Here is a 17,566-nt window from a genome sequence, read left to right as displayed (position 1 = left end):
TAGCATAAAATTTTGTGGAACAACAGTGATTGTTCATATGGAAAAATAATGTTTGGAATGTATTTACTGAATTATTTTAGCTGTCTTTTAATGTGATGTAGCAGCTGGAAACAAAGAGAGTCAGCAGCAGATGAATAGCCAGCTCTCTGTGGACCACCAGCTACTGCTCAGGGAACCGCAGTTTGAATATTTCTATAATAAAATGATTATACTTGGCTCTTATGCAAATATTGTCATCCCTGCTTCTTATAATGCTTTGCAAAGGAGAGTAAGTATCATTATCCCCATTTTTAGCTAGAGGTATTGAGGCAAGGAGGAGATTTGGTCAGCACTGAAAAAAGAACTGAAACTCCATGGTTTTGTCTAGATTAGGAATAGATATTAGGGCTAGCTAGCATATGAAAATTACCCTGACATTTTCCCTAGTGTAGACACAAACACAGACTTTTCATCTCAATTTAGTTAATCGAGGTCATCTTTTAGGGGAAGTTTAGAATTAATCTTGACCAACTAAATCAAGATAAAAGGTGTTAACCTGCATCTACGCCAGGGAAAAGGTCAGGGTTAGCTAGGATGTGTTAGTTACATGACATAAAAGTAAATTAATTGACATAACCATAACCTCTTTCCCTAATCCAGACAAACCCCCTCAGATAGGTTGCGTTCACTGAACTTTTGGCTCCTCTTGGATCAGGAAGCACTGGAAATCTCACAAGACAGCCTGATTTCAGTAACTTGCAGGATCGGGCCTCTTGATTGCATATTTCAGTAAAGGACAAACACAGATTATGCAATGATCAATTACTCAAGCTTTACTGCAAAGAATATTCAATGACCCTGCCTAGCTCCATGTAGGATCATTATATTGTGCATGTGTGACTTCACTCTTCTGTGGGTCAGATAAATCAGGTACTAGTAATCAGTATTCAAAATGATATAACCTAGCAGCTACTGGCATGAAATAATGATATAAAGATCTTTAGAGCAGAGAACCAAAGCTATTTTATTTGTCTATTTTTATAGTGCTATATTTTCCAAGGAATACAGTTTCAATAGTAAAAGACAGAACTAACTACTTATCTGTTTATTATTTTTTTGTACTGTGATAGTGCCTAGGAGTCCCCATCATGAACCAGAATGCCAATGTACTACACACTGTACAAACACAGAACAACATCATGGTTCCTGTCTCAAAGAGCTTATTTAAATTGTAAGTTTATAATATATATCCTTAGCCAATTGCCCACTGTAGGTATTCTTCAGAACAATGTTTTGCTTTCCAGTTCAGTGTGAAAAGATCATGGGCATGTATGCTGTCATAAATATAAAGGGAACGGTAACAACCTTTATGGATGCAGTAACATAAAATCCCTCCCGGCCAGCGGTACAGACAGAGGTACAGAATCATTTTACCTGTAAGGGGTTAATCAGTTCAATTAACCTAGTTGGCACCTGACCAGAAGGACTAATGGGAACCCTGACATATGCACAAAAAATCAGCTGGATTATGTGGAAACTGATCTAGAAATAATATTATTTGTCCAAAATTCTCTTTTGTTCACATTCACGTTATGGGAATAAATGGCAGCTTGGGTTTGTCACATTTCAATAAAAAATGTTAAATGATCAAGCTGAGATTAAAGAGTTTTAATACTAAGGAAATTAATTCTACATGTTTAAATCTTCAGTCAGTTTATATTAAGGATCCCTTTATAAATGTTTTATAAAAGGTTAATAAACGATTTATGCACATTTTGAGTATGTTGCAGACGAGTAGTAGGTGCTATAAATGGTTACAAGCACATCACTAGATGATGTTATTGATGTGTATAAGCTATAGTCATAAGTGGTCTATTGACCTCTTTGACTCTATAAACAATCAATTAACCATTTATTAAAAAATCTATCAATCATTTATTGACCCTGTATAAGATCTGTATTAATGGAATCTTAACATAAAGTGTGACTCTGCCTGACACAATGCTCTCTCCTTGGCTTTCCTATGGCCAGGGAGGGAGGAATATCCTTGTGTCCTATTTAAAAAAGCAGATGAGGTGCAGTAGAAGAATCCATGATCCCTGCGGTGCGCTGCTAGCTGTGCGTGTGTATACAGTAAGTATACCATGATGAGTAAAACTCAAGGTATAGGATTATTGGCTTTATGTCTGTGACACTCTGTACCCCAAAGCAACACCCTGACACCCCCATATTTACCACTGTCATAAATAATATGTTTTGTACAAAGTATACCTTGTGGCATATCATTTCAAAAGTCTTGGTCTGTTGAACATCAGTATCCTGCTGGATTGTAGGTGCTATAATTATATGTGAAATTATGAAGTTTTGCTATTTGTGTGTTACTGAAATATGTTGTGAAATTGAAACACCCACAACCAGCCTTTCAGGTACAACAACAGAGTAGCCAGACAGCGTGGATGGCCCATTAAGGGGAATCCACACTACCAAGGACTATCACAGGATTTGTATCCATTGAAGACTTCTCAGAGGGAGCACATAGACAATGGATACTGCTTGAGCCACATCACAAACATACATGTTTCCAGCAAGCTGGAAGAAGCTATAAAAGGGGGAAGTAACATCATCATTTGGCCTCACTCCCCCCACAACTCAGCATCTGGAAACACATCTAGAGAACAAAGACTGAACTTGTTGGGAGGTGGTCCCAGGCTGGGAAGGAGAATCCCAGCCTGTGTATTACGAGACTCTACCATCTATCAGGGTAAGACACTGCTTGATTGAAATCCTGTTTAGTTTATAGAACTAAGACTGTGAATTTGTTTTATTTCTTAAGTAACCAACTTTGAGCTGTACACTTATTGCTTATAATCACTTCAAATCTATCTGTCTATAGTTAATAAATCTGCTTTTTATTTTACCTAAAACAGTGCATTTTGGCTTGTAGTGCTTGGAAAATCTGCTCAGGAATAAGAGCTGGTGCATCTCCTCTCCACATTGAGGGAGAGGTGGACTGGGTACTTACACTGGTCAGGCTTTTGATCAGGGCAAGGTGGTACAGCCCTTAGGTCCTAGGTTGGGGATCTGGGGGGATTGGCTGGAGCCTCTCTATTGTTGGTTCATGGATGCTACATGGATGTACAGCCTATGGATGGCTGTGTAAGTGCAGGACCTGGAGAGGTTTGTAGCTTGTCACAGCATCACAGTGTGAGAGGAATCCCAGGTTGGTAAGATGGGGCTCAGCAGTATCCCAGTTCCAGGTTGCACCCTGGGGAACCCCTCACAACATCATTCCTCAACTTGCTTTGATTAGAAAATAATACTTTTTATCTGCAAAGAATATTCTTAATACACTGTATTATAGCACATAAAAGAGCGATGTGGTATACATTTTAATGAAAAGGAAGCAAAGGAAATGTAATCATAAGAGAACTGAGCTCAGGGCTGATTTAAGGGGTGGGGGAGCAGTTAGTCACTTGGGCACCAACTTCTAGGATACAGAAACTGCTGTGCCACTTGGCTTTTTTCCCTCCTTCCACTCCAGGTTTTCTTTTTTTGCTTAGTCATGGGGCGGGGCATGTTTTTTGCATTTGCTAGCAAAACGGCTAGGGCCACTCCAGGCTGGGTTCTCAGGAGTGTCCACTGTTTTCTTTGGAGAAACACTGTTTATCACAAACACAAGCTCTGGAGACCATTTGTATTTAGGTCAATGAATAAATTAAACAGGAGAGAGAGAAAAAACAAATGAACAAAAAACCTCACCTTGCTAAGTAATCAGTTGAGCAGTTACCCTCTCTAAAGAGGAAGTTTCTGGATAGATGAATTTGAACATCTGGATGATTATAATTCATGAAGAGAAAGTAGAAAGTATCAGGTTTCTGAATGTTGTATGTGTATGTATGTGTCTGTAGGAAAGAGAGGCTGGCCTTGTACTTAGAGACGGAGCCTGGTATTTGGGAGATCTAGGTTTTATTCCTGTCTCTACTACAGATGTATGTGTGTATATGCTCCAGAAACTCAGATGAGCCCCAGAATAGTATCTGAATTTTGGATGTTTATATTAACCTTCAGAAATTATTAGGGGTGTCGATTAATCGAAGTTAACTCACGCGATTAACTCAAAAAAATTAATCACTATTAAAAAATTAATCACAGTTTTAATCACACTGTTGAACAATAGAATACCAAATGAAATCTATTAACTATTTTTGGTTGTTTTTCTACATTTTCAAATATATTGATTTAAAATACAACACAGAATACAAAGTGTACAGTGCTCACTTTATATTATTTTTATTACGCATATTTGCACTGTAAAATGATAAAAGATACAGTATTTTTCAGTTCATGTCAGACAAGAAATATAATGCAATCTCTTTATCGTGAAAGTGCAACTTACAAATGTTAATTTTTTTTGTTACATAACTGCACTCAAAAACAAAATAATGTCAAACTTTAGAGCCTACAAGTCGTCTCAGTCTGACTTCTTGTTCAGCCAATCGCTAAGACAAAGAAGTTTGTTTACATTTATGGGAGATAATGCTGCTGGCTTCTTATTTACAATGTTACCTGAAAGTGAGAACAGGCTTTTGCATGGCACTTTTGTAGCTGGCATTGTAAGGTATTTACATGCCAGGTATGCTAAACATTCAGATGCCCCTTCATGCTTTAGCTACCATTCCAGAGGACATGCTTCCCTGCTGATGTTGCTCGTTAAAAAAATAATGTGTTAATTAAATTTGTGACTGAACTCCTTGGGGGAGAATTGTATGTTTCCTGCTCTGTTTTACCCTCATTCTGCCATATATTTCATAATATAGCAGTCTCAGATGATGACCCAGAACATGTTATTCATTTTAAGAATACTTTCACTGCAGATTTGACAAAAAGCAAAGAAGGTACCAATGTGAGATTTCTAAAGATAGCTACAGCACTCAACCCAAGGTTTAAGAATCTGAAGTGCCTTCCAAAATCTGAGAGGGACGAGGTGTGGAGCATGCTTTCAGAAGTCTTAAAAGAGCAACACTCTGGTGCGGAAACTACAGAAGCCAAACCATCAAAAAAGAAAATCAACCTTCTGCTGGTGATCTGACTCAGATGATGAAAGTGAACATGCGTCGGTCTGCACTGCTTTGGATCGTTATCGAGCAGAACCCATCATCAGCATTGGCACATGTCCTCTGGAATAGTTGGCCGAAGAATGAAGGGGCATATGAATCTTTAGCACATCTGGCACGTAAATATCTTGCCATGAGAATGCCTGTTCTCACTTTCAGGTGACTTTGTAAACAAGAAGTGTTATCTCCTGCAAATGTAAACAAACTAGTTTGTCTGAGTGATTGACTGAACAAGAAGTAGGACTGAGTGGACTTGTAGGCTCTAAAGTTTTACATTGTTTTATTTTTAATGCAGTTTTTTGTACATAATTCTGCATTTGTAAAGTCAACTTTACAGTGCAAATATTTATAATAAAAATAAATATAAAGTGAGAACTGTACACTTTGTATTCTGTGTTGTAATTGAAAGCAATATATTTGAAAATGTAGAAAACATCCCCAAATCCTTAAATATATAGTATTCTATTATTGTTTAACAGCATGATTAATTTCACAATTAATCATGATTAATTTTTTTAATCGCACAATTAATTGCGATTAATTTTTTTAAACGCTTGACAGCTCTAGAAGGGACATATGAATCTTTAGCGCATCTGGCACATAAATATCTTGCAACACTGGCTACAACAGTGCCATGCGAATGCCTGTTCTCACCTTTGGGTGACATTGTAAACAAGAAGCGGATAGCATTATCTCTGCAAATGTAAACAAACTTGTTTGTCTGAGTGACTGGCTGAACAAGAGGTAGGACTGAGTGGACTGGTAGGCTCTAACGTTTCACATTGTTTTATTTTTGAATGCAGTTTTTTTTTTACATAATTCTACCTTTGTAAGTTCAACTTTAATGATTAAGAGCTTGCACTACAATACTTGTATGAGGTGAATTGACAAATACTATTTCTTTTGCTTTTTACAACACAAATGTTTGTAATCAAGTTTGATAGTCTAAGATGACACAACACATTAGTACATCAGTGAGAAATCAAGACGAGAGCCCGAGCAGGCAAGAGATTGCGGGAAGAGACAAGTGGGCTAAAAAAGGGGAAATGGAGTTCATAAATGGGGACAATAAGGAAGACTCCGGTTGTAGGATGATTAAGGAACAATCTGGAAGGAAATCTTGGCCCTGAAATTTGCGTGGGTCTCTTTTCCATTTAATCTTAATCCATGCTTGACTAAATTTACTGGTTAAAAATGTTACTTTTGAAAACTCTCTTTTCTTTCTGCTTGCTTCAAATGTTTTGCTATATTCCCTATACCTACATGCTTTTATCAAACCCCCAAGAATGTGTCTTTTTCCCGGCATGCAAATAATGCTAGATTCCAGTTCAGCCTTTGTTCTTCTTTCCCTTTTCAGATTATTCAGCTCCAATCTACAGGTGGTTAATAGAATGTTTAGGAATCCAAAATAATGTGTGGCGTATGTATGTTTGGAAGTGCTTGAACTATCATGAGCACACTCATGACTCTGTAAATGAGCCCAAAGATTACTGTGCCTAACGAGAATACATAACTATTTAATCTTTTTGTGAGGCTAATCTGTATGGAAGAGAAATGACTCATATTACCCTTGAATAAGTTACCAGCTATCTCTAGAAGGAAGGCAAATAGCATAAACAGTTATTTATATATCATTTAACTATAGTAGTATTGTTCTGGTGTCTTTTGGGTATTTTCTCTCATTTTATTTAGTGATTTAATATTTAACAAGAAAATGTATTTTAAAAAGACACCAGAACAATACTATAGTTAAATGAAATTATATCATGAAATTAACAAACACGCTGAGTCAAACCCTTCCAATACATTCTAGTTTCTCCTGTAAATGCTACTTTTATGGCATTGCTGCTGTTGTCCCTGCTATTTTTGTGCACATGAATGTAAGGCAGAAGTGATAAAATTACTTATTTAAATGTCTGGGCTCATTGCAGGTTTCTATAGCACTGACCCTGAGCAGGTGCTTTTTTGTTTTATTCATTGCTTAAATAACTTACTGAGAAACATTGTAGTTCTTTCATATTACAGTAAGATTTTAAACTTACAAGTTGAAAATAGCCAAACGTATTTCTCCTCTTTCCTTGTAATTCTGGTCTCAGGCCTGCTCTAGCCGAATATCTGCATTTAACATGCTACAGTGTGCTGTAGCGCTTCGGTGTAGACACTACTTTTGCCAATGGGACATCATCTCCTGTCGGCGAAGACGGAATTCTTCCATCGACCTAGTGCTGTCTACACCAGGGGTTAGGTTGGTATAACTACATCTCTCAGGGGTATGGATTTTTCTCACCCCTGAGAGACGCAGCTATACCAAAGTAAATTCCTAGTGTAGACCAGCCCTATACCTAAAAATTAGATCGGTAAAAACTACATCGCTTTGGGCTGTGAAAAATTTTGTGCCCTGTGTGAGATGGTTATGCTGACCAGAGCCCCACTGTAGACGCAGCTAGGCCAAAGGAAGAATTCTTCCATGAACCTGGCTATGACCTCTCAGAAAAGTGGATTAACTACATCAGTGGGAAAATCCCTTCTGTCAACGTAGGAAGTATCTGAACTATGGCAGCACAGCTGCAGCACTGTAGCTGTGCTGCTGTCGCTACTGTAGTATAGACAAACCCTTAGAAAATTATTTCCTTGGACTGAACTGACCATAGTGGTTAAGCTAATAGAGCAGGCCCTTCTGGGGAGCAATTACAAGTCTGAGATGGTTGTGTGTTATGGTTCTAATCCCTTAGGGTGCAGTAGTAGAGTAGGCAGAGAAGCTACTCCACCAGAAGTACCAGTGATGAGCATCAGAGCTGGCCATAGTCAATCAACTAAAGTGAGTTATCAGGAGTACTCTTTGCAAAGCATGTTCACAGATATGAAAGAGGCTGCTAAGCAGTGGTCTAAGGACTTCGTAATTTTAGGACATCTGAGTTTTTTTTCACTTGTTCCTATCCCCATCCTCTTCCACAGCCTTGTGAAAGAGCAGAGAGGAGGTCACTGATTGTTACCCCTTTGCCAAGCAGGATCAGATTTTGGGGGGACCTTACAAGTCGTTTCCCATTTGGAGCAGAAATTGGTAACAGTCTCAGGTATTTTTTAGTGTAACTCGTCTATTTATAAAATGAACAAAAATCCTGTTTCTTGTGTTCCCTTTTGCAGAAACCTCAGTCAAGCACCTGCTTGGACCCCTGACAGAATGCTCAAAACCAGCAATTGAACCAGCCCCTGTTCACTGTAAATCCAATTAGTTACCACAACCCCTACCCCAGGGTCTGATTGAGGGAAGGAATAGCTAATTACTAGATCAGCCTGGGCTGGAGAGAGCTAAGGAACTAATTAGCCTGTTAACTGCAAGAGTAGAAAAGGAGCACAGGAAGGCCATGCAAGGGAAGGAAAAGAAAGATGGAGAGGGTGGAAGACCAGTAGGGCCAGGTAAAGGGCAATCTGTGCATGGAGCAATCTCTTATGATCATACAACACTGTAACAAGAATTGCTGTATGGGTCTGAAAGGATGGTGGATGATAAAAACACAAATAAAATACACAGTAGTGTTTACAGACAAGCGGTGTCAGAGTCATTTATAAGAGAAAACAGAAGCAAGGGCCATGACCTGTCACAGACACCCATATATTGTTCCTGCTGTGATGTTACTGGGGCGGGAACCTGTGGAGCTGCTGCACTCCATGTGAACATCATAAAGCATCTAGTGGATGATACCAGTGCCAAGCAGGGAGGGACTATTCATGCAGAGCATAGCCATTAGGTCTGTCACCTAATCTTAGTTCCCAATCATTGCACAATGTGAAGGGCTTATTCTCCTGATAAGAAGTAGGGTCCCCTTTCACTCTACCTATTACCCTTGGTGGTGCTCTCCTTTTCCTGTTGCTCTCAGCTCCAACTTGCTTGTGGCGCTAGCCCAGGCCCATATTGCATTCCCACTGATGCTGCTCTCTGCATGTCCATCTTGCTGCTGCCCTTTCCCTCCTCTGCCGACTATTCTGCATCATGAATCCTGTTACTGCTGAGGGACCCCATACCCAGCACTGCTGATCCAGTGGGATAGCCTTGAATAACAAAATATACTTCTGAGTCAGCTAGCGGGATGTGTGAGGGACCAACCTGACTCCTGCTATTCCTTGCAGCTACCCTCATCTGGCCTCTGCTTCAGTGACCCAACTTGCAGAAAGGCATAACTGTGAATTCAAGGTACTACAGCTGGCCAGTGACTGGTTTGGTTGCTTTTGGCCCCTGAATCTTGTACCTACCCTGCAACCTTCTGAACTTGTGCTCTGATCACTCTTCCCTCCACCCTAACAATGGTCTGGGCAAATCACCACACTGGTGTGTAAGGGTGAGGGGGATGAGGCTAGCTAAAGTTCCACAGCCAGGTCTCCATGCCCGCATAAGACCCTGCAGAGCTCAAACCTGGGACTACAGGGGGTTTTGGGCTGCTGACACTTCACCACTGGAAGCATAGGCTAGTTTTTTTGCTGCAGGACCCTGTGAAGCTAGGCTCTACAGGAAGTACTACCCAGCAGGGCCTGAGTGGCAGCCCTTCACAGCCCAGTGATTGTCTTATGCTGTTATATAAACCAGGAAGCCATCATCGGGAGCTGTCTGAGCAACAATGCTGTCTACTTGCTTGCTTTTACTCCAGACCTTGCCTTGTTGTTGACCCTAGACTGGTTTATCTATCACTTTTCTATTTGCTTGCTGTCTATAAGCTGGTGCCTGACCCATCTCAATCCCAACTCTATTTGCCTGCTGCCTGCAACTTGGTGCCTGACCCTGACTTCGTGGTATCCTGATGTGTGCACATTGGCTGTTGTGCCAACCATGATATGGGAGAAGTAGGCAGGCTATAGGATCACCTTGGCCTCCAAAATTGCTTCCTTCCCTACTGTTGCTGCCAACTCCAATGATGATACTTGTTGTTGTCCTCTTTCTGCTCTGCCTGGTATTCCATCAGCTGTTGGTGTGGGGAGGAGATTAAGAGGCCACTGGAGAAGAAGGTAGACCCAGCTGCTGGTAGGTGAGAAGGCAAGTTGCTCAGCTCTACCCCGTTTCTTTTATATAACACCTGATGCTGAACACAGGCCAACCAGTACATTTTGATGTATTCAGACCTACCAGCTGCAAGCTCCAGAAATCCTGCAGAAAAGCAACAGGTGAATGCTGCTTCTATAAGGTGAGCCTCAGCCAACTGCGAGCCCTGGTGAGTTGGCTTCTGTAATATACATTTTTAAAAAGAGGCATTTTAACTTTTGTTCATATGTCAATCCTTCATCCTCATGGACTCGTCAAATTAGCTCAAATAATAACAGACCTTATAATGCTACAAAAATGCAGAAAGAAACCATCTGACAAAATGGATAGTGTGTTCAGTATAATCAAGTTTGTTAGCACAGTACTTAGAGATACATTCAAATTCCCTTTTATTATTCTATAGGTATTATTTATAGCTGGGTATCTGTAGTGATGTTTTCATGGCCTCCAGTCCTATCCTGAGATGAACAAAGAAGCAGAGAGTTTCAAATGGACTAAAATCTTTTGTTGCTTTGTGGCTAAGTATATTGGAAGAACGTGCTGTTACCTTTTGTTATATACAGTCAGTTATCACTGCCATATTATTAATTTCTAATTGCTTGTGGGGAATCTGTAAGAAAAGCAATAATTGCCGCTTTTCACTGTTGTTTGAAGAGCTACCAGCAATACAAGATTTCAATAGAGAGGCTGAATTTCAGGGACAGTGAAACCTAAGGTTTTTCAAAGACTTGGCACATGAAGCAGAAGGACCTGCAAAGTCTGTGGGGGAGTAAAGTGTGAGTGGCTCTGACTCACTTCATTTGTGGTTTCCTTCATTCTGTGCACTTACCATTTTCAAGGCTAAGTTTTATGTTTTTGCTAAGTGTCTGAGAAGAATCCAAATTCTCATTGTGACTCAGAGTGATGCTGTGAATGGGAAAATTAAAAAAAAAAGGCTTAGGACATAGCAGGCACTCTCTATACAAGTCCTGTTGATGTGCAGAGAGAGTGCAATGATTTCTGTTTTCCTGCAGTATAAGCATCTGAGTCACCATAAGAGAGAATTTCTGTGAAGTCTGTGCCCAAAGAACATAAGAAATCTTGTGGAGATGACCAGCACTCAGGTCGTTGTCTACTTTGTAGACTTTTATTCCTTGATGAACTAATGGATTGTGCCAGGGAATCTTTCCGACTAATGATTTCTTGGGGACAAAGGTATAATGCATTGCTCTAGAATGGTTTACAGATGTATTTTAAAAATGTGGAGAGGTATCAATAGTCTACCACCACTGATTGGAGTGATAGCAGAGTTGCTGTTACTACAGCTGCAGGGTTTCAGTAGCTTCCATGGCTGCTGACCCCACCTCACAGTAGAGTTTGTCAGTGACTCCACTTAGTCACAGATTAACCAGCCCTCTCCTAAACTTGCATGTGCTTGGGTAGAGGAAGTCCCTAGCACAGCTCTATGATATGCCAAGTGGTACACACTCCCTGCACCTACCTTCCCACTTCACTACTTCCATTGGTTATAAGAGGAATCATGCCTATGCTGGGGAGGAGGATAGCACTTAAACACTATGCATGGAAATACAGGACAAAATGTTCAAAAATAGACACTTAATTTGCCCCTACAATATATAAGCATATAGGAGCAAACAGCTGGTAATTCTTTGTTGCTGTTGAATATGAAGCTGCTGTTCAAACCATATTACAACAAATCTTGCATGCACAGTCACGTCTATATGCAACTATATTCATAGACCAAACTTTCAAGAACTTTGTGTCCATATATAAAGTGTTATTAAACTGAACATTAAGTTTCGGAATAAATGTGAGCAATAGAATAAACTACTACTCAATTTGTGCCCAGTCCTACATGTCATGACAAAACTCCTTGGGAATCAATGGGAACTTTGCTTGAGAAGGGATTGTAGTATTAGGTCCTTAAATTGCACCTGAAGTCAATAGCATAAACATTTGTAAGATGAACACACAATATTTTTACTATCGTTTACCTTTGATCATGAACATCAGAGGGAAATTGAGACACTTATATTGCTTACTTAAAATAAAAATTGAGACTGCTATTGAGGAAACAAAACACTTAAATTAAGACTTAATAGACTTTGATTACCTTAATTACTGACTATTATTATATTGTATGGTAAATATATATTTTGGCTTTCAAAATTTGTTAATGAGTGCCTACAGATTTAACATAATGACCTGTTAATAAATTGAGGAACTAAAGAATTTTATTTAATATACACAGCAATAGTAAAAGCAATCATGTAATGAACTGACAAATTCTGAGCCTGTATTTTACACTGTAAATAATGTTTTCAAATAAGTAGATGTTTGTCTTTTTTATTTGCAGCACTACATGACAAAAATCTTTGCCTGGACCATACAATGAAATGATATACAAGAAAGTATCAAGATGTGAAACCCCCACCTAACATGAAAAGCAAATAAATCAGAAGGTGCTGCTTAAACTTACATTTGAATGCATTCATTTTTGCAAGGTCTCTGTCTATAAATAAGCATAGACCCCCAATTCACTAAGGGCTTGGTCCTGCACCATTAAAATGAATGTGTGTTTTCCCATTGACTTGAATCACAGCAGGATTCCTAAAGTCCTAAAGCACATTAAGTGCGTGGTTAAGCCCCAAGTCCTTCAGCTTTGCTGAATGAGGGCCAGAGGGTATGTCTACAATGCAGCATTACAATGCAGTATGTGATTGCAACTCCCATCGACCTACTTGAGCTAGCTTTAATCTAGCTACCTCAGGTACTGGAACAGCAAAGCTGTGGCAGCATGGGTCTCAGTGCAGGTGGCCTGTCCAAATAATTACCCATTGTTCCGGGCATTCCTGCTCTGGTACCTGACCAGAGCTAGCTAGGTTAAAGCTATCTTGGGTATGTCTACACAAGCAGCAATTGCACCCCATGATTGCAGTGTAGACATACCTAGCGAGAACAAGCTGTCTATACATTTTTATTGAAAAAGTCATAATGTGAGATGCAGAGTGTGACGACAAAGTATTGCAATGAGGTATACACCATAATTATTCATGCAGAAAGATGCTTAGACTGTAGGATTCCCTTCTTCAACTTTTGGTAACCTCAATTAATGATTCTTAACTTCTGATGCATGAAATTTTTAACAATAGAAGTGAGGGAGCACTATATTTGTGTGGAATATAAGTAACTTTTGGACAAAAATGAGGGATGTCTCAAAACAAGGAACATGTGAAAGGTATGTAGTTGTCTCACTATTCGCGGGGAGCTTTCCTGAATGAGACCAACATGGTCAAAGACTAAATGCAGAAGAAAAACTTGCTGACTGATAAGCTGAAAGTCCTAATTAGTTTTTCACTAGAAATATGCAAAACACACTTTGGGTAATACCTACTCAATAGGAAAATTATTCTACACAAAAATGGAGGTGGTGCTACAGAAGCTGTATTGTACATATAAAGCTGTGCAATGAATAAATAATTGTTGCCTGATATTAATTAGTAAAATGAATTAGCACTGAACCATAATGTTTTTACCATCAAAAATTCTGCTTTTAGAAAAAGAAACCTTTTAACAGAAAATCATCAAGCTTAAAAACCAAAACCCCAAGGGATCACAGAGCTTTCTAGTTCTAAGATGGCAGTTTGGAAATTGAGTTTTTGGTACAAAAATAGATAATAGCTTTACATATTTCTTTATAAATGTTAATCTTGTTTTGGGGATTGTTTTAATAAGGAATTCTTCCAGTAAGAATTATTTTAATGTTTGATTTTGTACTTTATTAGCATATTTTTGCTCTCATTTTCATGATAAAGCCTGAATAGCTATAATCCATTGTCATGACAGAGGTGTGCATTAGAACACATCCACAGAAGTTAATCTTCCCTTGAGAAAATCTGAAGACTTTTGAAGAACATACAAACTCTTACTCCATTTTTTTTCTCTTGCCTGGTTGACCCTATAAAGGTGCCTATAAATCTATTTAAAATAAATTTAGAATCTAACTTTGGGCACTTGAGGTGAAATCCTTGCCCCATTGAAGTCAATGGGAGTTTTGCTGCTGACGTCAATGGGGACAGGATTTCACCTCAAGTGCCCAAAGTTAGATTCTAAATTTATTTTTAGGCACCTACCTAGTGTTCTCAATCCTTGTGATATTGCAAGCCTTTGCAATATTTGATGGTGTTTTCATAACTCCAGCTCCTCAGGTTTGTGGGGGTTTTTTTGTTCTTTTTTTTTAAGGTAAGTTTCCAGCCCTCAATGCAGTGGAGTTTCATGCCAATGGGAACTCTAAAGTTTCCAACACCAGAGAACAAATAAAAGGAGCTAAAAGTTATATTTAAGATCTCAAGATTCTAAAGCAAATCTCATAATTTCTTGAGGCAAGAGATAATCTTTGAAAGGTTGGAGTTGGTAATACTGCACCTAAATATCATTTTCTACTGTTGAGGGGATAGCACTTGTGGGAACCAGGCCTCTTACTTAGATGCCCAACTATAAATATAGGAGCCTAGATGATAGCATTTGTTTTTGAAAATTTTGACCTTGCTGCCTTCAATTTATTATAAGAAAAAATAATGCCATGATAAATAGGATACTTATGCATCCACATATATTTACTACAAACTCTTAATGGCAAAAACAAACTAGAATTCTTCCATCTGTTTTAGCAATTTGAGTCTTCCAATGAAGACTATAGCAGAAAAATTGCAAAATAGAGGTGCTTAAGTGTAAAAACAATTGAGGAACCACAGTAAGTTTACAGATTGCCACTGCATATTTTTGTGAGTCAGAATACCTCATTTTGATTCCTTGCCCTTTTACTGATTTTCTGTGAACTGTGTCTCAGTTTGTGCATCTGTAAAGGAGGTATAATACCTGCCATACATGCCAAGCCTATGTTTATGAAGCACAAATTATTCTTGCATTCAAAGACAGTATATAAGAGTAAAATATTTGTTATTAAATAATATGAAATACAGGGAAAGGCTTGCTTAGAAGAAAAAAAAAATCTCTTTTCCATTGCTAAGCCACAGGAAAATTGAAGTAATTAACTGGTCTGAAATTGCTTTACTGGTGGGAAAATAATTCACATAACAAAATCACTCCAGATTATTTAACAAAGTGCAGCACATTTGGCAGACACTAGTGTTCTGAGAGCATATTGACTAAACCAGTGGTAAGACAGACTTTTTTCCTTAGAGAAAATGACTCCTATATGAAGGCTTGAGGTCACTGGGAAAGATCTGCAGTAAAGTGCATATTGTGGTTGCTTGAATTAAGCTAGCTGTATAGTTCTATGGAGAAAGAAAATAGGTCTTTTTAAAAAAGAGCCCACATTAAGTTTTATGGCCTCCCTGTGAACTGAAAACAGTTCCACTTTGGCAGTTTGAGTTAAACACACACCTGGCAAGAAATAAGAGAGTTATTGCAGCCACTGAAATTTGTGTAACCAGTAAGGATTTTAGAGCAATGCCCCTTATTGAAATGGGATGACTTCATTGGGCTTCACACTTTCATGTCTTAAAAAGATATCAAAATCCTGAAAAGGAGAGTGAGCTTCTGTATATATATTCACTGAAATTCTATATGCTTTTTCAGTTTAGCATAGGTTTCCCATCATATCAAACGTGAGTAAACTTATTCCTGAGTGCTGCTGTGTGTATAAAGATAGTTTTTTTGTTTTTGTTTTTGTTTTTTTGCTGTGATTCCTGATTCTTTCTTATGGGCGATCAGAATCGGGACCATCATAAACCTCAACACCTTCCACTCTAAGTGAAAAACACATTTCTTTGACCTTGATTTTTCTCACATAAGCACATAACAGTGTGTGCAATATTCCACTCTAAAGCAAAACACTCTATTGTACACACTTCTCCCTCTGGGAGATGAGGGAACAAACACCTGACAGATTAGTCACATTTTTTAACCGCTCTGTTGGAAGGTACTCAACTGCTATGGTGATGAGTGCAGTACAAGAGTCTCTATATAGAGAAGGACAGAGTAGCAAAATCTCAATACATTCAGATTTGGATGAAATTTGTCAGCATGATTTGTATAAAAAAATCACAAATAATAATCAAAAAAGGAAACAAGCTTGCTTATCTAGGTATATAACTTGTATTAATTTGTCAAACAAAGAGACACCCATTCTTAGATATGCTAGAATTTTGGGTATACCTGAAGCTCAGGGAAATTCTTTGATAAGAGAAAAACAGGGAAAATCTCTGTGCAATCTCTTTTAATCTCATCAGTGACTAAATTTTGCACTCCTGTTCATCTCACCAGTGACTGTCACTATGGGAGAGCAATTGTGTCTCATACAGCAGTGTTGACAGCTATTTCAGTTAATGGACCTGAAGAGTGGTTAGCCAGCTGAACAAAAGTGGGTAGACTTCTAAGACCTTTAGGGTTAGAGAGTGACCTCTTCTGCACTGGCATAAGAGAGTAGTCCTGTGCACTGCTGCAGCATACCACCATTTTCTGTGCATACATAGGAAGCAAACTCTTCTAAGCAGCTATGCGGTATGCGCACACACCTACATCTCATATAGCTGGGCAGGAAGGAGCAGCTGGATTGGGATTGGGTGGAGGCTTGACTGCCCTTTCACTACTCATTGTGTCCTGCAATGTAGTTGGAGTGTTCTTTATGACTGGTGTAGGCCTGTCACAGTTCACTTGCTCCTCAAAGCATCTCACTCATCTTTAGTCAGTTCTCTCCACCTCAGTCCTCTCTCTTCCTGTCCTCCTCCTCTTTCTTACGCCTACAACCTTGCTTCCCCTTTGAGTCTTTCTTCCTTCACCCTGGGTTCCTCTCTTTCCCCCAGAATTTCTGAAAGCTTGGTGTTCTTTCCTGTCTTTCTTTTAGAGAAGCCATGCTCTTCTGTTCTCCCTTGAATCTGCACTTCTTGGAGTAGCCCTCTTGGGGTGGAGTTGGGGTTCATTCGGTCTCCCTAATATATCCTCCATCCCACCCAGAAGCATTCAATACCCTTCCTGTTTAAGGGCCTTCTCTCATCCCTCTCCACCAACTGGAAGTCTGTTCTACAAACTTCAGGGTGTTTTTGTCATCTTCTCCTACCTTGAACCCTGGGGAATCTTTCTCTTCTTTCTTGTGGTGTTCCCCCTTTAGGGAAATGTTGTCCCCTCGTTCCCAACCAGTATCTCCCATTCTCATTATGGAAGGATCCTGCCATTTTCTCCTCACTCTTCAAAACAATTGGAGCATGAAGGCACCAGAGGTTGAGAGGTGGGCTCTCCTCTCTCTGCACAGCTGCATCTTCTCCCTAGTACCTACCCGTGCAGGGGCCATAGTCCGGCCTATAATGGATTTTCTCTCCTTTCTTTTGTAGTTTTTAAATCACTTTTCCTATTTCTTATTACACCATTAGAGACCACATTTATCTTTCTTGCATGCACTTCTCACTTCATAAGTAAATGC

General features: G+C 39.1%; 1 long non-coding RNA gene across 1 annotated transcript; it reads left to right on the top strand.

The window, feature by feature from the left end:
- The first annotated feature begins 8,237 nt into the window (after positions 1 to 8,237).
- On the top strand, positions 8,238 to 12,591 carry LOC135984336 (uncharacterized). Its single transcript, XR_010602274.1, has 3 exons — positions 8,238 to 10,267; positions 11,139 to 11,319; positions 12,482 to 12,591. It is a non-coding gene; the product is annotated as an uncharacterized LOC135984336 (long non-coding RNA).
- Positions 12,592 to 17,566: the final 4,975 nt, after the last annotated feature.

This window comes from Chrysemys picta, chromosome 6, assembly GCF_011386835.1.
Source record: "Chrysemys picta bellii isolate R12L10 chromosome 6, ASM1138683v2, whole genome shotgun sequence".
NCBI lineage: Eukaryota > Metazoa > Chordata > Testudines > Emydidae > Chrysemys > Chrysemys picta.
This window is presented reverse-complemented; position numbering and strand designations above follow the sequence as displayed.